The 9,628-nt window shown below is 44.6% G+C and overlaps 1 protein-coding gene across 1 annotated transcript in view; it reads left to right on the top strand.

Annotated features, from left to right (window-relative positions):
* The first annotated feature begins 253 nt into the window (after nucleotides 1-253).
* Sh3bp5 (SH3 domain binding protein 5) overlaps nucleotides 254-9,628 on the top strand; it is a 68,756-nt gene continuing 59,381 nt past the window's right edge. Inside the window, exon 1 of the mRNA XM_015494531.2 lies at nucleotides 254-402. The gene's annotated coding sequence lies outside the window, so the exon portion shown is untranslated. The remainder of the gene's footprint in view (nucleotides 403-9,628) is intronic.

Raw genomic sequence — 9,628 nt, 5'->3', positions numbered from 1 at the left:
GGTAATTGCCAAGTTCTTGCCTTAAGGCATATGATGCTGCTATTATGTGTTGCTAAACTATTTATAACCAGTGAGTTTACCTGAAGGCACATACCTGCAATAGATATTTGACCTTCCAAGGAAAGACAAATTCCTAGGATCTTAAGACATTTTCAGAAAGGACGCCACCATCGAGAAGTTTTTAGAAATGTTGACAACTTGCTCTTCCAGTGGAGCCTCCACTATTTTCCTTTAGCATAACTGACTTTTCCCTGGTCTTGCCAATTAGTCGGGGGTGGACTCAGTTAAAAGAGAAACAAAAGCCGATCCCTTCAATCTCTTTTCTGTTTTCTTTGCCAGGGAGAACTGGAGAAGTTAAACCAATCTACGGATGATATCAACAGACGAGAGACTGAACTTGAGGTACAGAGAGCTGGGTCCTTGTTTTTGGTGAAGTCATGTCAATCACGCGGGTTTGTTCTAATAGCTGGAGGGTGATGGCTGGAGTCCACTCCTTGGGAGTTGAGCAACAGCAGAGTGTGCGTCTGACAGAATAAAATACACCAGTCTGTGGGAGGAATGCATGTGGATCCAATTTCACATGGTTTTCATTATGGAAGCTCCATGGGGCCAAACCCAAGGGCTGTGCAGAACTTAACACAACTGCTTAAGCCCCAGATTTCAGTGTCTGAAAAGCTTCAAAAGACTGAGGGGGAAATCAGTGGAACTCTTTAGTAGAGAAGAATGAATGAGGTCACAAAAATCCCTTGAATATTTTAGGGTAGTTCTTCTATTCGTACTTGGAAGTATTCCTCAGTCTCCTGAGGAACTGATTTTTTACATTTCCTGTCCTAACAATTCACCCCTCTTTCCACTTCCCTGCTCATTTCTTGATTGTCTGATTGTGTGCAGGATATAATTATCTTAATGGTAATGAAAAGATGTTTGGACTGGGAAGGGCTTTCCTGCTGGGAAAAAATCTTGGGAGACAAGAGCTTGATTTGAATTTCATGAACGTTTTCCAACCTGAGTGTAAACAAGTTTGCATTCTTCCCAGCTACCAATTAGCCTCCACCCCTTTGCAGAAAGGTTGCTTTTTACTGTCTATCAGCAAATGTGAACAACCTCTGTTGATAGCCTGGCGCCTGGGAGTGAATGTCAGGACTGAGGGCGAGAAGGGAGGTATTGCAACAACCTATTTCTGTAGTAGGAGAGCCAGCAATAAAGGTCAGCAGAAAGGGCAAGAAACATCTGGGTCTCCAGAGTGAGGGTGTGAGGAAATAGGAATATAATCTATCAGGAATTCACTGGCAGCTGTGATTTCTGATGGCCTGTGTAGCCCTAAGGTACCAGATCTGCCTGTGGCAGTGTGAATTAAAAGGCCTGGTGCTTTGAGCTATGTGATGGCTTATCGGTCACTGATCTCTCATTCCAATTGATCTTAGGAATTCATCAACCCTAGCTACCCTTCCAGTAAAGTAAAACATATGCTTATTTCATTTCCCCCCAACTTTTGCTAAGTTGAGTTTTTGTGAACTTGGACAATTAAAGCTTCTCAATCTCAGATTTCTTTTTTATATTTTTAGTTGTTGATGGACACAATATCTTTTTTGTGTGTGTGTGGCGGGGTGGTCTTGGGGATTGAACTCAGGGACCAATCATTGAGCCACATCCCCAGCCTTATTTTATATTTTGCTTAGAGACAGGGTCTCACCGAGTTGCTTAACGCCTCACTGTTGCTGAGGCTGGCTTTGAACCCACAGTTCTCCTGTCTCGGCCTCCCAAGCTGCTGGGCTTACAGGCATCCACCACTGCACCCAGCGACACAATATCTATTTTTTATGTGGTGCTGAGAACCAAACCCAGTGCCTCGTAAGTACTGGAGCCACAACTCCAGCCCTGGATCTTGATTTCTAATACTTTAAACAACAAAGTCCCTACCTTTTCTATAGGACATTAGCATTTATAAAATGTTTCAGAGTAATTTCTTTTTTTTCTTTTTGTAGTACTGGGGATTGAACTCAGGTGTGGGATTGAACTCAGGTGTGCTCTATCACTGAGCTAAATCCTCAGCCCTTTTATTTATTTATTTATTTATTTGAGACATAGTCTTGCCAGGTTGCTGAGAGTCTTGCTAAATTGCTGAAACTGGCCTTTAATTTGAGATCCTCCTGCCCTGGACTACCAAGTCACTAGGGTTATAAGCATGGACCACCACACCCAGACTTACAAAATGTTTTTTTTGTTGTTGTTAAATGTTTTGTTGTTGTTGTTTTTCCCCAAGCTTTCTCGTCCTGTTACAACAGCCCAGAGCTCTGCAGTTCAGTATGGTACCATGTGTATCCCATTACTAGTTAGGTTAAAGTTAAATAAGATTAAATGTTCAGTTCCAGCTGGGTGTGATGCTGCATGTTTGTAATCCCATAATCCCAGCAGCTGAGCAGGCTGAGGCAGGAGGATCACAGTTCAAAACCAGCCTCAACAATTTATCGAGGCCCTAAGTAACTCAACAAGAACTTGTCTCTATAAATAAAATATAAAAAAGGGCTGGGGATGTGGCTCAGTGGTTGAGTGCCCCTGAGTTCAATCCCCAGTACCCCCACCAAAAAAAAAAAAAGTTTGTCAGCCAGGTCTTAAGGGCTCAGAAGCCACTGTATTGGGCAGAACAGAGAACTCTGGCATCATCATAGAAAGTTCCATTGAGGTCATGACTTAATGATGTGGAAGAGCCCAGAATCCTATCCCAGACCCCAACATTTTGCATTCTTCAGATCCCCTTTAGCTCTTCTCTTCTGCTCTCAAATATAAGTAAACAAGTTTGAAATAATAGTCTTTTTTTTTTTCTAAAGCAAAGAATTTGGTTTGTTTCTCTACTGCGTTCTGGCCACTGTTCTAGGTATTGATCAAGATGGCCCCATATCTCAGTCCTCATGGTGCTTACCTTTTGGGGGTGAAATTGGTTCATTTGTTAAACTCTTTTTTAGCCCTGATTTCCGAATTCCATTTGTGAATATACTTAGGTATTTGTGTCACAGGAAGCCACTGGACAGGTGTTTCCTGCCTGGCTCTGGAGAGCATGGGGAGTCCCATGTGGGGTGAGCTGGAGGGTGGATAGGGCTTGGTTGTGTGGCTGGCTGCCTTGTGTTGTTATAACCAAGACTGACTTGGAGAACTACAATCCAAGGCCGTAGAAGGAGACTCCTTAGTAGACACATTAAAAAGTGTGTGTGTGGGGGGGGGAGGCTGAAATTAATTTTAATTTAAAAAATTTTTTTAGTTGTAGGTGGACACAATAGCTTTATTTTCTTTGTTCATTTTTATGTGGTGCTGAGGATCGAACTCAGTGCCTCACACATGCTAGGCAAATGCTGTACCACTGACCTACAACCCCAGCCCCCAATTTTAAATTTGTTCAACCTGGAAGACCAAGAGAGTGTAATTTTAACATGGAATCAACATAAAAAATGGAGGGCACTGGGGTGTCATGCGGTGATAGTTCGCTAATCTAGCACTTGCAAAGATATTTCACTATGTTTTGGTACTGAGTCTTCAAGAACTGTGCGTAGTTTACACTTAGAGCACATTTCCATTGGGACTGGCCACTTTTGACAATTCAGTAGCCACTCATGGCCCTGGGCAGCACCCGTCTAACTGGTGTTTCTTGTCAAACTCAGTCATGCTGCCGGAGTCTGGAGGAGAAGGCCGTCCATGAGTCTGAGCCTTGGTAATGGGCTGTATTTCTTCAGTCAAGCGCTGTGCTGTGCCGGGCACCTTTTTAGCCACCTCAGATGCTTGGGTGAATAAGATAAAGGCTTTGCCCTCAAGGGGTCTACATTTTAGTTGAGGTGGGGAACAGAGAGGTGGGTGGTAATGACCGTCATAACTAGAGTAGGAGAGTGAGGTCATGGAGACACCTGAAGCCTGTGGCAAAGAGTGGCCGGCCCATGGAGTGAGCAGCTGGGGTGACTCCTGAATTAGCAAATACTGATTCCAGGGGAAATCTAGAGTTAGGTTCTTCTGAGCCTCTGGTTACTTTTTTTTTTTTTGGCACCAGGTATTGAACCCAGGGCTCTGAGCCACATCCCCAACCCTTTAAGGGTCATTTTCTTTTAACAGGATCACCCCAAAACCCCACAAGTATAAAAACATGGTACTAAATAGACCACTACAAGGATACTTGTTGATGAGCTCTGACACTAGAAGGCAGAGTGTTCCTTGCTTTGACCTTGGCCAGGAAGGTGCCTGTCAAGAGACTCACATTTTCCACTAGTCTGTGTATGTCTATGAATGAACCGGAAAACCCAAGTATTATTTCTGGGGGGGTTACACATAAACTTGAGTGAGTAGACAAATTCACACATGGAATCTGTGAATAAGGAGGATTGGCTATATCTTTTTTCTTTTCATTTTTTTTTTTTTTTTTTTGGTGCCTGAGATTGAACCCAGGGGTGCTTAACCACTGAGCCACATCCCCAACCATTTTTTATATTTTATTTAGAGAGAGAGACTCACCGTGTTGCCTTAGGGCCTCACTAAGTTGCTGAGGCTGACTTTGAACTCACCATCCTCCTGCCTCGGCCTCCTGAGCCGCTGGGTTGGCTGACATGTGCCACCATATCCAGCATTTCACCAAGTATTTATTAAATATCTACTATGTTCTAGGGACAGTTTTCAGTGAGGGAGAGAGAACAGTGAGGAGAATGGACAGAACTCCTGGTCTCCTTGAAGCTTAAAAGGGAGAGGAAATGGGAAAAACAGATAAAAGTCATAATAGGTTCCATGGTGATTTATGCTAAGAAGAAAAAGCCAGGGCTTAAGGGAATCTTAGGCAAGAGGAGGGAGGGAGATGCAGTATTAAACATCTGGGCCTGACCTTGATGTCTGGAGAGAACAAGCCTCAGGGTCATGTGGGGAAGAATATTCCAGCTAAAAAGGCCAGTGCCGGGCTGGGGATGTGGCTCAAGCGGTAGTGTGCTCGCCTGGCATGCGTGCGGCCCAGGTTCGATCCTCAGCACCACATACAAACAAAGATGTTGTGTCCGCCGAAAACTAAAAAGGCCAGTGCCACCTTGAGACCATGGCCAGGCGTGGCTGAGGGCCAGCAGAGGGTCTTGTCCTGATGGGGGTGGGTAAAGGACAGAGGAGGATGATACAGAAATAAATGGATCATAGATGTGTAGCAGCCCTGCCCCTGTGAGTAATAAGACAATATGCTGAAGTAATTTAAAAACACATGGGATATGCAGCCATCTTCTTTCAAGTGTTTATTAAAAGATGCTGCACAGAAACTTTCTAAATCTAATTAGAATCAAGATTTGCAATACTCCATGCCAATATGAATATATATTTTTCTATGTGAATATATATACTTGTATGTATATATGTACAGTGGGGTGTTTTTATTTTTTGAACCCAGGGTGCTTAATCACTGAGCCACATCCCCAGCCCTTTTTATATTTTATTTAGAGACAGGGTCTCACTGAGTTGCTTAGGGCCTTGCTAAGTTGCTGAGGCTGGCTGTGAACTCATGATCCTCCTGCCTCAGCCTCCTGAGCTGCTGGGATGACAGGTGTGCGCCACTGTCAGCTATGCATAGTGTTTTCGTTTTCCCTTGCTTGCTAGAAGGTGGGCTACTTGAGGCCGGTGACATGGGGTGAGGGAAGGACACAGCAGGTTGCCATTTACAGCTCTTCCGGCTCCATGTGATCAAAAGCTGACTCCTCCAGCCTTCCCTTCCCCAGGGAGATGGAGCAGTTAATTGCACATATTCGTGTTATTTCCTCACTGCTCAGGAGGGAACAGTTTTTGGAGCAGTCTTGCATGGTGGTTGGACGTGATTCTGGGTATCTATATCCCCCTCCGCCTAAGGCCTGCTGCACCCAGAACTCAAACCAGCAAACATTTTCTCTTACCCAAACAAAAACAGAACAGAAACGAAAATATCTCTGTTTGAAGGTTGGGAAGTCAGGTAGGAGGGGGAAGGTGGGAGTGGGGAATTCTCTCTGTAATGAATGAGCACAAGTCAGAAGGGAAGAATTCCTTTATTAAAGAATAGTGTTGTCATGGCCCAGCACTTCCTCCTCCAGGACCTTCTGCGGGTGCACGTGTTTACAGGAGGAAGATCAGAGACTTCAGTCATGCTCAGAAGAAAGTGGTAGGCAATGTTCAAAGCAGTAAGTGGCACAGGGGAAGTGGTAACTGTTTCTTGAGGCTGGCAGCAAATTCTAGACCTAGCAGACTGTGGGCTGGGCTGGGAGAGGCCCCACCTTGATCACAGGTGCCATCTGTTTAAAGTCCCTGGCTAAACGTAGGCCCTGAGGACTTAATCCAACAGGCGCTAAGCACCAAAAGAGGCTGAGTCCAGTGTGGAGCTCTGGGGATGCTGGTTGGTCAACGAAACATCAGACATGTCCCTGCCATCATGGAGCTTGCTGTCCTCTGGATCTAAGTATGCTTTTATAATGGAGCCAGAGATGCCAGGAGAGGTCCCCCAGGGTTCTTTCGGGGGCCACCAAGGCTTTGTTGGGATAAGGGTCATCAGAGTGGAGATCTGGAGAGCATAGGTCATCTAAAGTGAATACCCCACAGATACCTCCATGTGGCAAAGGAAGAGAGCTCGAATGATAGGTCACCTGCAGCTCGAAGAATGTTGAAAAGGGAGAGCATTTTTAATTTAATTTTTTTTTAATACTAGGAATTGAATCCAAGGGCACTTAACCACTGGGCCATATCCCAAACACTTTTTATTTTTTTTATTTAGAGAGAGGGTCTCTCTAGGTTGCTTATACCCTCACTAAGTTGCTGAGGCTGGCTTTGAACTCTCGAACCTCCTGCCTCAGCCTCCTCCTGAGCCACTGGGGTGACAGGCATGTGCCACTGCACCTGGCCCCACGGTGGTTCTTGCTCTAAGAATGCTGGCGATTTTAATTTTTTATCTTTTGGTGTTTTCCGAATTATTTATAATGACCATGTTTTATAACTTCTATATATGAAGCTTATTACAAAAAAGTGCTTTATAAGCTAAAGAAATGCATTTCGGTGGAAAGAATTTTAGGAGCGCTGAAGACTTACAGGGAAGAACTTCAGATTGACAGTTCCTGCCTTGATTGTAGATAACCCCCAATGGTGGTGGGTTTGCTTAGTGATTCCTGCATTGTTGAGCTCTCTTTGTGATAATTCATGGAGGAATGAAAAGTACTTTAAAGGTGTTTTTTTGGATGGTCTTCAGCCAAGAAGCCCTCATGTATGCACTTATTTATAAAATATTTTTAAAAATCACCAAGATGCAATAGTGGAAGACACTCCAGACATTAAGAATATTTAGGTCTTCAAACTTAGTTCCTGACTGTATGGGAGTATTTACATAATTTCTAGGTGGGCAAAGACTTGGTTCAGGTCTTATATATCTCATGCATTAGCAAAATGATACTAGTGGGGTTATTGACCAGGATGTAGAAACAGCTATCTAATGTTGATTTTTTTTTTTTTCACCCCCCCCCGGGGAGGTACCAGGGATCGAACCTAGGGGTACTTAACCCACTGAGCCACATCCTCAGCACCCACCCCCCCTCCCTTTTTTTTAAATTCAGAGACAGGGTCTCGATAAGTTGCTGAGGCTGGCTTTGAACTCAAAACCGTCCTGCCTCAGCCTCCTGAGATGCTAGGATTACAGGCATACGCCACTGTGCCCAGCAGCTATCTAATATTGAAATTGACTATTGCCTTAAAAAAAAAATTCTTTTAATTTGTAAACACCCACAAGAAGATGTGCAGGTGGTCCTGGATCCTTATCCAGTACCCATCCCAGGATGGGGTGCTTGTTGTTGTAGTACAAGCTGATTTTCCTGCAGCCTGTGACTGTATTCCTAGGTATATATCCAAGGTGCCTTCCCTCTGAGTCACGTATGCCCGGTGTGTCCCTGCCTCAGAAAAAGACAGGATATGGAGGTTGACAGATTTGTTGCCATCTCTGTGGTAGATAAGAATCTTCAAATCCCAGCTTGACAGAGAGCTCTGGTCCCCGTAGACTGCAGCCTTTTAATATTGAGCTGTTATTTTTCCGTCTCAGCATTCATCATAGGGGCTTTTAACGCAGTGGTATGTGTGTGTGTTTTGGCTGGATGAATTAAACATCTAGTCACCCCCATCCTTTGGCAGCCGTCCCAGTATCTTTGCTCAGCCCTCCTCTTTGAGAGTTCCTTAATTTGCCTATGGCCACATAGATGTTTCTAACAGTAAAGACGATCTGGCTTTTTTTTTTTTTTTTTAATTTTTCAGTGGATTTTAACCAAGAGCACCACGGTGCTTGCAAAGTAGCTCTTAGAGAGTTCAGTGAACCGGCCCCTTTCATTTCCTTAAAGGAAGATAGAAAAAAAAAATCGGGTCTATTCTTGCCTGAGTTTTCTTTTGCTGTGTTTTGCCAGATTATCTAAGAGATATTAATGTTTGCACTGACCAAAATTAACTGCCAGTGGGGAGACAATGAAAGGAATATCCGCTGTTTATTCTAACCACAGCCAAGCCCACTTAATATAAGCACTTTTATTGTTTGGCATCAAACTCAACCAAGGCATGATGAATGGGGTTAGCTTGTCTTCTTCCACCCCGCCCTTTGGTTGCTCTCCTGCCAAAGGATTCCGATACATTTCCATAGATTTGAAACACACAGATTAAGTCTTCCCAACCTTGATTTCTTTCTTTTTTTTTTTTGTACCAGGGATTGACTCCAGGGGCATTTAACCACTGAGCCACATCCCCAGCCCTTTTTTGTATTTTACTTAGAGACAGGGTCTCACTGAGTTACTTAGGGCCTGGCTAAATTGCTGAGCCTGGCTTTGAACCTCGTGACCCTCCTGCCTCAGCCTCCTGAGCAGCTGGGATTCCAGGTGTGCATCTGGCCCTTGCTTTTTGACTGTATTGGGAGAAAGCGGAAATGGGGCTGTTGGTTTTCCTCTTTGTTCTGGTTATGATTTCTGCATAAAAACACACTCCAACACTTACTAGCTTGAAGCAACTGTTCTGCCCATGATTTGTGAGTCAGGAGTTCGGCTTAGTCCAGAGCCCCATGCATTTGCAGCCCGGACTGTGGTCATCTGAGAGCTTGGCTGGACATCCACAAGAGCCCCTCATGGGTCCAACAGTGCATGCTGGCCCTTGGATGGGAACTCAGCTGGCATTGTTTAGAATGACTTTTCCAGCATGGTGGTCTAGATGGCGTCTGGCTTCCCCCAGAGATAGGATCCCAAGACAACCATGTGGAAGCTTCATGACTTTTTCTCTTTGAGCCTTGGAACTTCCTCCTGATGGGGGGAGTGCAGCACCAGGAAACCCTGGGATGTGTTTGAAAACTGCCATTCTCTCTGCATGGTGATGTGAAGACCAGGCTCATTTTGAGACCCGAGGACATAGGCTTTCCTCCTTTCCTGGGCAGACTGCAGAGACAACCTCATTTCACAGTGTTCTGTCAAGGTGTTTTAATGGTTAACCAGGCAGCAAAGCAAAGGACTTTGGTTAGCACTCCTAGTGTCCCAAGATAAGCCAGCCATACCAAAGTCGGAAGGAACAGTTTGTATTTTTGTTTTATTTTGTTTTGGGTACCAGGGATTGAACCCCCCCCCTCCCTCCCCCACTCAGCCACTATGTCATCCAT

Source organism: Marmota marmota, unplaced genomic scaffold (genome assembly GCF_001458135.2).
Source record: "Marmota marmota marmota unplaced genomic scaffold, marMar, whole genome shotgun sequence".
NCBI lineage: Eukaryota > Metazoa > Chordata > Mammalia > Rodentia > Sciuridae > Marmota > Marmota marmota.
Note: the sequence above shows the minus strand (reverse complement) of the source record. Positions and strands in the feature narration are given on the sequence as shown.